Source organism: Lipotes vexillifer, unplaced genomic scaffold, assembly GCF_000442215.2.
Source record: "Lipotes vexillifer unplaced genomic scaffold, Lipotes_vexillifer_v1.1 scaffold50, whole genome shotgun sequence".
In the NCBI taxonomy this organism is placed as follows: domain Eukaryota; kingdom Metazoa; phylum Chordata; class Mammalia; order Artiodactyla; family Lipotidae; genus Lipotes; species Lipotes vexillifer.
In genome coordinates, this window is record NW_006784763.1 from 2,639,769 (window position 1) to 2,649,621 (window position 9,853).

Here is a 9,853-nt window from a genome sequence, read left to right on the forward strand (position 1 = left end):
AATGGTATTCTGATCCTGGTTACACCATTACTTAGAACATCAAACTGTTTATAGCACTTAATCAGGAGTTCACAATATCTTGGAAACCTTAACATGTATTCATCCATTTATACATATTTGTGTATACACACAAAATAAGAAATATATACATATGTTTCTTCAGCTTCATCCAAACATATTTCTGCAGTAGAATGTTCTAGCTCTTGGTGAGAAGAATTGTGGAGCAGTATTCTATTATTCTCCTAACTGAAATCACATTATTTTCTTTTTAGACTATTACTGAGGCAGTCTGACTGCCTCTCTCTTCCCCCCGCACCCCCGCAGCATTCTACTTAGGATGGCTTCTATCATAACATTTGTGTTCTGTAGTATGCATGGGCTAGAAAGAAATGAGAAGTTAGCTGTCTATATTGATCTTTTGGAGGACATTGCTGCCATGAATACATAATTTAAACAGTGCAGCATCGGGGTAGGTCAACCCTCAATGAAAAGCCAGTAAGTGGCTGAAATAAAAGTACACAGCCTAATACGGAGTTTACTTTCAACTATGTTTAATTTTCATTTTGTGTAAAATACTGCTTTTTTATAAAAAGGTGGGCCAGAGCACAAGAACCATAAATATGTAAAAACTACCAGAGGAAAAAAATATTAATTACTAGCATTGCCTCGTGAACTATTTAACCAGGTTATAAATAAAATTAGCATTGCAATTTAACTCTTAGGGAGCACAATGTGTTTATTTACCAAAGTAAATAAAATGTCATAAGTAAAGTGTCTGACGCATTGAACCAAAAAAACAACATTTTGGCCCATTTCAGAGAAATGGCATTTTAGGTATGGAATGGAAGGGGGAATCGCTGGGGAAGGGAAGAATGGCCCAGGACCTGATTAAGGGAAAAATGAAATCTAACCCTTTACTGAGCAGTAAGATGCAAAATGCCTGATGCATAGTTGCATAGGAACTCATTCCTGAGCAAGGAGTAGTTTTCTAAAACGAGATTTTGCCGTCTAGGTCTTCCATCTCACAGAACTGGAAATGATTTATTTTTGATAGTTTACCTTAAATTCTCAGATTAAATGAAGAGCTTCCGTTTTTTGAAAATAACAGGAATGGATTAAGAAGTTTGCAAATTTGAAATAGGAAGTTTCAGAGTTCCAATTTTAGTATGATGCAATTATATATTACTTGGGGAGACAGTATGTCCTTTAACTCAGTCGACCATAATTGTAGATAGATTAGCTAACCACTTTAGGTTGAGATTCAGATTCACAGAATGCTTTGCAACATTTGTTAAAGGATGTAATTTTAAGACAGTAATTTTTAATGCCCAGAGAGCCCACAAAACACAAAAATATGAGTATGAACACATACCCAATATTATAACCATTGTTATATTCACAATTGTTTTGCCTGACTCATTGGTTGAGAACACTAAAAATTATTTTAAAAACTTGAGTATCTAGAGAAAAGAGAAATTAAGCGTGACCCAGAGAAATTTTCTAACAACCTCCAATGATGAACTTGTACTTTCACTGACAATAAACACTATGTGCTTTTCAGCTAGTAGTATTTTGGCATAAGCTTTCTTTCTGTATTTGACTCTAATTTACCCAGGAAGTATCTCCAAGACTCCATGTTTCAGTGTCAGGTTTGAATGTCACTCTTACCAGCTCATACAGGTCTGAGTAAAGAAAGTATAAGAAGTTTTATTTTAGATAAGAAGGCTTTGTGTGTCTTTTTAGTGTACTTATTTGTCTGAAGTTTGAAAGATATATTTATTAATTACTCTGCTTTCTACTGATTCCCACAGTCTAAAGCCACATAATCTTTGTCACTGCAGTAATAGTACTAAATCTTTTTGCATAACATTTTCTCACTCTATTTTAAAAATACATCTTTGTTTCAACACTTCTTTCAGGAATCAATGAATGTTCCTCGTCACCAATTCTTGAGACATATTTTTCACCAAATATCCATTGCATGTTAATATATTCTATCAAATTGACCTGCGTATTCTCTATAGATTTATGCAATTGATATTAGAGCTAGTTAGAAATCTAGCTTGTAATTACATGACACCTTTCACTTATAAAATAGACATTAAGTAATGTAGTTATATTGTTATACTGTATTATGTATGAAATTTGTTCTCCCTTTTCAATTGTGAGCATCTTGACATCGGCATCTATGACATAAATTATTCTCTATTTCCTAATCCAAGGAACAAAGTGATTGCCAACACAACGTAGATAAGCAGCATAAATATGTTAAATATGACTCACAAATGTTCTTGGAGAGTAAACTTTTGAAAACATATTCCAAGACACATGCTCAAGATTGAAGTGATACAAATATTTTTTAAATATTTTAAATATTTCTATAAAGTATACTTTCACTCACAATCCATTTGCTTTATTTAGTCTCTTGCTGCCAAGTTTCATGTAGAAGCTGAGCACTCTATTTCAGTTCTGGAATCTTCTTAAATTTATATTCCATTCAAGAATCAATCAATACTAATATCCAACATATATAAACAGCTCATATAACTCAACATCAAAAAAACAAACAACCTGATTAAAAAATGGGCAGAAGAACTGAACAGACACTGTCCCAAAAAGGAAATGCAGATGACCAACTGGAACATGAAAAGATGCTCAACATCACTAATCCTCAGGGAAATGCAAATCAAAACCACGAGATATAGCCTCACACCTGTCAGAATGGGTATCCTTAAAAAATAACAAATGTTTCTGAGGAAGTGGAGAAAAGGGAACCCTTATACACTGTTAATGGAAATGTAAATTGGTGCACCACTGTGGAAAACAGTATGGAGGTTTCTCAAAAAACTAAAAATAGAACTACCATATGACCCAGCAATTCCATTCCTGGGTATATATTTGAAAAAAACAAAGACAGTAATTTGAAAAGATACATGCACCCCAATGTTCAGAGCAGCATTATTTACAATTGCCAAGATACAGAAGCAACCTAAGTGTCCATCAACAGATGAATGGATAAAGAAGATATGGTATATACATATATACACAATGGAATACCATTCAGCCATAAAAAAGAACAAAATTCCATCATTTGCAGCAACATGGATGGACTTGGAGGGCATTATGCTAAGTAAAATAAGTCAGACAGAGAAAGACAAATACTGTATGATATCACTCATATGTGGAGTCTAAAAAATACAACAAACTTATTTTGTTGTAAAAATACAACAAAATAAGTGAATATGACAAAAAAGGAAGCAGACTCACAGATATAAAGAACAAACTAATGGTTACCAGTGGGGAGGGGGAGAAGGGACAACATAGGAGTGAGGAGACGGTGGAAGGCACAAACTATTGGGTATAAGATAGGCTCAAAGATGTATTGTACAATATGGGGAATCCAGACAACATTTTGTAATAACTGTAAATGGAAAGTAACCTTTAAAAATTGTATAAAAAATCAATCCATAAACAGCAGTCTATTTTTGATTTTGTTTAATTTCAGAATTAGATTTTCATATCTGTTATCGCAAGAATACTAAAGAATACTAAAATCGCAAGAATACTAAAATCTGGTATTAAATCTGAATATAACATATTTTAATACAAAATTTAGAATTCAGGATTCAAACTCAAATTTATTACCCTTCCAAACTCTTTAGTAAGCTATTTCTTTTCACACTACTCTTGCTCTAACATCCATCTTATTTTAACACTACCTTATTTTAATTTATATTTCTTTCTACTCCACACCCATTTTCTTTCCTATATCTCATGTTATCAAGACCACTCTCAAATTTGAAAATGTCATTATAAAATCTGAAATAAGATCTAAGAGAAGCAGTGCTTTTAAGTTCCATAAACATTTTCACTGTGCAGAATAACATAAATTATATTAAAAGCCACACAACAAGCTGAGCACACTTCTTTGGCAGAAAGCTTAATTCAACAATGCACAAACGATGCAAACTTCTGATGGCAATGTTCTTTGATAAAAGATTCAAACACAAGTTCAGACACTACTTTGGACAACCTTGAATCCAGTAATTCAGTGATAATTAGTTCTTGTTGTCTTGTAAAATGTTATCCCCATGAAAAAATACATTACATAATAAGTTCCCTGGGATGTATAATTCTCAAGTTAAGCTCAAAAAACACGTTTTATATTTTCTCTGATATAAATAGTTATTTTCTTTCATTAGTAGACAAGTGGATATACAGTAATAAATTCATGGCCCTAAGCTCTGTATTCTGTGCTTATTAATGCTTTTGTTTTTCATGTTATTTAATAGTATATTTGAAACATTGAAAAATGAATGAAATATTAGCAGTATGGTCACTAATAAAAGTGTTAATAAAATTTATCATTAGAATGTATACAAAAATAACATACTGCTGGACTTAAACAGTATAATATACAGATATTGCATGTTATTTTACACTCATTTTTCTTTCTCTTTCGACTTTCTGTTAGGTGCATGTGTCATCAAGAGTGAATCTGACACTAGGACAATGACCTGCCATAAATTTTACTTTGTTTTTTCTTCCTCACTGAGAGGAAATCATTTCAATGGAACATTTACTTTCAGTTGGGTACCTTCTCTACTAAAGTTTTTTAAAAAAACTCTCATTGGGGTTTTACATCCAATGTAAATCACTGGATTTAAACGACATTTAAAAAATAATGATTCTTTTCATATAATGAAGTTTATGAAAAGAGGAAATGTTGGCTCATGGAAAAGAGATGAATGAATACAATAAGACTTCTGTTGGAGGGATTTATGATGTATATTTAGTATCTTAGACAACATAATAAATCACTGCCACAGTCAATGTGAAAAATACATTAGATGCCATTTGTTTTTCATCAGCCTATCTGGGTTCTTTTCAGATGTCATTTTCAAGATTTATACACCAGTTTTATTTCATATTATAAAAAGTCTATTACTGATTACAGAGGAACTCTCAAACATGACTTTTTTTTTTTTTAAATTTTGGGACTGCTCACATGCATACTACCAGCTTCATTGAGAATCACCGAAAAAAGAATGCAATGCCAATGAATCCAAAGAGAACACAAATAATGATAAATGCAAGTCATCACAAATCCCTCTGTAGCTGAATATCACATATTGACATTTTCTCTTTAGATAGCACTGGCAGATCAAGCTCAAACATTCCATTTAACTCTGTGGAGACCCTTGTCCATTACATATTATGTATATTGTGAAATCCCCTGATAGTTTTCTATATCCAGCATAGCTGTGCACGCATCAGTGCTGCATAGGATTATAAACTCCTAAAGGTTTTTTTCTGTCAACATAGTATTATTCTGTATATAACAATATATATCAAGACATGTTAAAATTAGCTTTGATGATGGAGATGAAGAAAGAGAAGATCAAAACTAAGAATACATTTATAGTTTAGTATAGTATAGTATAGTTTAAAATTATTCAGTCCAGGAAAATCTCCTGATATCCAAACTACACACCAAAATATATAAAATTCTTCTTGATGAATGGCTATAAAAACTCAAATGTCTGGGCCAAAGTTGGCTGGAAAGAACATAGTACAAAGAAACAGATACAAGTAAGTATTTTCACCTGTTTTTCTATGTTAAACAATTAATATTTTACTAACTTACTGCTTGCTCTATTCCTATTTTAGAGATAGAGGATTTTCATGAAATCAATTCAAGAATTAAAGATAATTTTCTAAACTCAAGTTTTGTTTTTTTTTTAATTAATTTATTTGTATTTGGCTGTATTGGGTCTTTGTTGATGCGCGCGGGCTTTCTCTAGTTGCAGCGAGCGGGGCTACTCTTTGTTGTGGTGCGTGGGCTTCTCATTGTGGTGGCTTCTCTTGTTGTGGAGCACGGGCTCTAGGCACGCAGGCTTCAGTAGCTGTGGCTCGCAGGCTTCAGTAATTGTGGCACGTGGGCTCTAGAGTGCAGGTTCAGTAGTTGTGGTGCTTGGGCTTAGCCGCTCTGCGGCATGTGGGATCTTCCCAGACCAGGGCTCGAACCCATGTCCACTGCATTGGCAGGTGGATTCTTAACCACTGCACCACCAGGGAAGCCCTAAACTCAAGTTTTTCATTCACCCTCATTACTATTGAGTTGCTCTTAATGCTCTGCTGATATAAATGTTTTAGAGCAGCTATTGCACGGTTAATCATGCTAGTCTTGCTTAATAATTTATATATATACATATATATATATGTATATATATATATATATATATATATTTCAAATAAGCCAATGTAAAATTTATTTAAAATTAGGGGAGTTTGATACACCATGTAGATCATTAAAATACTAACAATTTTTGAGTATGTTTTGTTTTTAACACAGTTATTGTTTAAAATGTTTTAAGATGCACATTTTAAAACCTATACTAAATAAGGCTTTTTCCCCATGGGTAATCATAGCGGTATTTAGAATTTGAAATTTGCCCATTCTAATTGATTTAAAGTGTGGATCAGCCTTTGGTCCTCTGGGTGCATTTACATTAACACAAAAATTACATTTAAAAATGTTGTGTCCTCTTCTACCAAGTTAAATCCATGTGCCTGCATTTTCCCTGAAGGCCAAGATAAATGCAAGAATGCAATTTTAGGAGTGAAGGACCTCTATAAACAATATTCTGTTTCCAATTTCGGGAAGGTGAAACCAAAAGATTGAACACGGTAACCTTTGGAGCATCTTAATTACTTTTATGTAAAAGAAGGGACCATTTCTATAGTAAACTTATATAATCCATGAAGTTTAACACATGAAATAAAACAATAGCCCAAAATCTGTGCACAAGTACTGATGACAAAAGACAAATAATATATTTGTATGTGAACATATGTATACTTAATATTTATATTTTACCAAATGTCCCACCATATAACCTGTTACATCTACATGCATTTTTCTAAAGGTGAATATACCACAGTCCAATAGGAAAATCACACCTGAGAGATTAAACACAAATCTTGTCACAAGTGTCACTACAATATTTAATTGCAGCACTCAAATTCTAGACCAATTCGGTAACTGAAAAGGCACAATCATTTAGAGCTTGAAAAGGACTTAACAGTTACTGTGACCCAACTGGGTTGTTTTATATACATTTAACTTATTTTCTTCTTAGAACTTTCATCTCATGTGTTAGCCAATTTAAAGATGAAGAAAATGAAACTCAGAAAATTAAAGTAACTTGCACAAGGGGACACATGTAGTTAATAGGCAAGTTATTTAAAGTCAGCTCTGTTGTAATTTGAAAGTCTTTTTGCCACTGTAGCTACTGCTCTATATCCAAAGCCTATGCAAATTATTGCCTGAATCATCTTACTTACACATATGTCAACATCTTTGTTACAACAGTGATAAAATTATAAAATGGTAGAGCTAGAAGGAGCTTTTAAGATCAATTAACTGATCTCTGTTGTTTTACAGATGAAAATTTAAGGTCAAATAAAATCATAGGGTATTTCTAAAACAAAACATCTTTTAATAGCAGAGGCAGACCTAAGAAGCAGACCAATTAATGAAGTTCTATATACAGCAAAAATGTTTTTCAAAGACCACTGTCTTCATATGGATAAATAATTTAAGTAGAAATTAAGTAAAACACCTATACACTATGCCTTATGAGGTAACTTTTGCTCAAAGATTTGTTCACATGCTATAAACAGACTTGATTTCCATTCTCACTTACCAGGTCTGACATTTTTTTTCCATCAGATTTATAGCTTTTGTTCTCAAAACAGATACATAGATAATGTATCCAAAAGATCAATGGCAACATTTTCTTAAAAAGGGAGAAAATATTTTCTTTTAGATATTAAGTTTATTCTATGCTTGAGCTTACTTTCTCAGTAAATTATTTCAAAAAATGCCGGGCTTCCCTGGTGGCGCAGTGGTTGAGCGTCCGCCTGCCAATGCAGGGGACGAGGGTTCGTGCCCCGGTCCGGGAGGATCCCACATGCTGTGGAGCAGCTGGGCCCGTGAGCCATGGCCGCTGAGCCTGCGCGTCCGGAGCCTGTGCTCCGCAACGGGAGAGGCCACAACAGTGAGAGGCCCGCTGCATGAGGAGGGATGGCAACTCAAAATGGAACTTCGTGAGTAATTGAGGGTTAAGCTCTGTGTTGGATATGGAGAACCTTCTAGGGAAGGTTCAGTGAAGACATGGGGGAACTTCCAGAAGCTGCAGGCAGTTAATTGCTAGGTCATTGTGAGGATGGGCAATGGGAAAGATATGGTTGGTAGTGCTTGGAAGACAGAAAAGGTTGATGAATGCAGGATACTGCAGAGAAAGTTGTTGTGCTTTACAGGTCTACATGGCACCCATGGTCGGGATGAAGTATTATTGATATTTATACCCCTACTGTCTTAATAAGGAGCAGATGATATTGAAGGATATTTGGGGATGCTGCTATTCTGGAATTGTTGGCCACAGATAATATATGACAATGCACTTGGAGAGACTGAGTGCTTTCTCAGAACGTAGGCAGTTGTAATCCCTTGAGGAAGCATAGCAGCTTACAAGGCCCTGACATTTGTACACAAAGATCATGCCTTGCATAACTCAGGGAGTGTTCTTGCATAAAGACCACGGATTATGCAACTCTGATCTCCCTGGGAGTTCACATATAAAGAAGAGCACAGTGTCAGTGTGATTTGTAAGCCATCAATATTATCCTAGAATCACAAGAAAAATACAAAGCTGAATAAGTTTTTTTTTTTAATACTCTCCATTATAATAATATAAATAATAATTGGTTATTAAATTTAATGTTATTATGCTTCGGTCACTATAACAAGTATTAGAAGGAAAATGTGTATTTCTGTATTACAAATATGAATTATATAAATTATATTTTACACACAGTAGAAATTAAAGTATAAATGTAAGCTTCAGTACCTCCGAAAATAGGAAAACAAACAAAAAACTATAATGAAAGCTTAAGTGTCCTGGGCACTATTAGGAGACATAAACTAAATTTCCTGCATCATTCTCTGTTCCTGATAAGTAACTTAGGCTCCAAACAACTGGAAGAAATTGTTACTAAAATAAAATTTATTATTTTTATTACACATTTTATAGGAAACACTGAGTTTTGAATTTAGTCAAAAAACATGGGTTTTTGACAACAATCATAATGTATTCTGTGTAATAAGCTTTCCTCTTTTGGGATTTTTTAATCTTAGTTCTACTCTACTAAATATTTTAGCCCAAATAGCTGCAATAGTTCTATTTGCTTTGATTTTGAAAACATTTCTCCACTTCAACATCACTTATGATGTATTTGAATGTCCTCTTAAAAATCCAAAAGGAAATGAAAAATATTATTTACACACTTTGCTAAAATTTTTAACTGCAAAACTATTATTAGCCTTTAAGTTTATTTTGCTTTGATATTTATATAACATCTAATAACACAGGATTAAATATTTTATGCTTTCAGATCACAAAGTACACATCTTTAGAGGACTGTAGATTAGTTCTTGAGAAATTTAAATGTTCCTACAAACCACCTGTGGATCTTGTTAAAATGCAGAATCTGATTTAGTCAGTGGATAGTGCCTCAATCCTGATGCTTATCTTTGGTCATTGATTTCAGTTGCAAGATGTTAGAGGCCAGTGAAGCTCTCTCTGTGAAGCATACATGAGATCAATATTACTGTAGGCCAATGATTTCAGGTGAGAAGTTCAGTTTCAATCAGTTCATTCTAACTTGCTTTAGTCATGTCAGACAAGGGACTCTGCAGAAGTCATTTCTGTGACAAATGTGTGAAAATTACCTTCTCACTGTGCCCATTTCTTAAAGATTTATCAGATCCTTACTGAGCCCGTCCGAA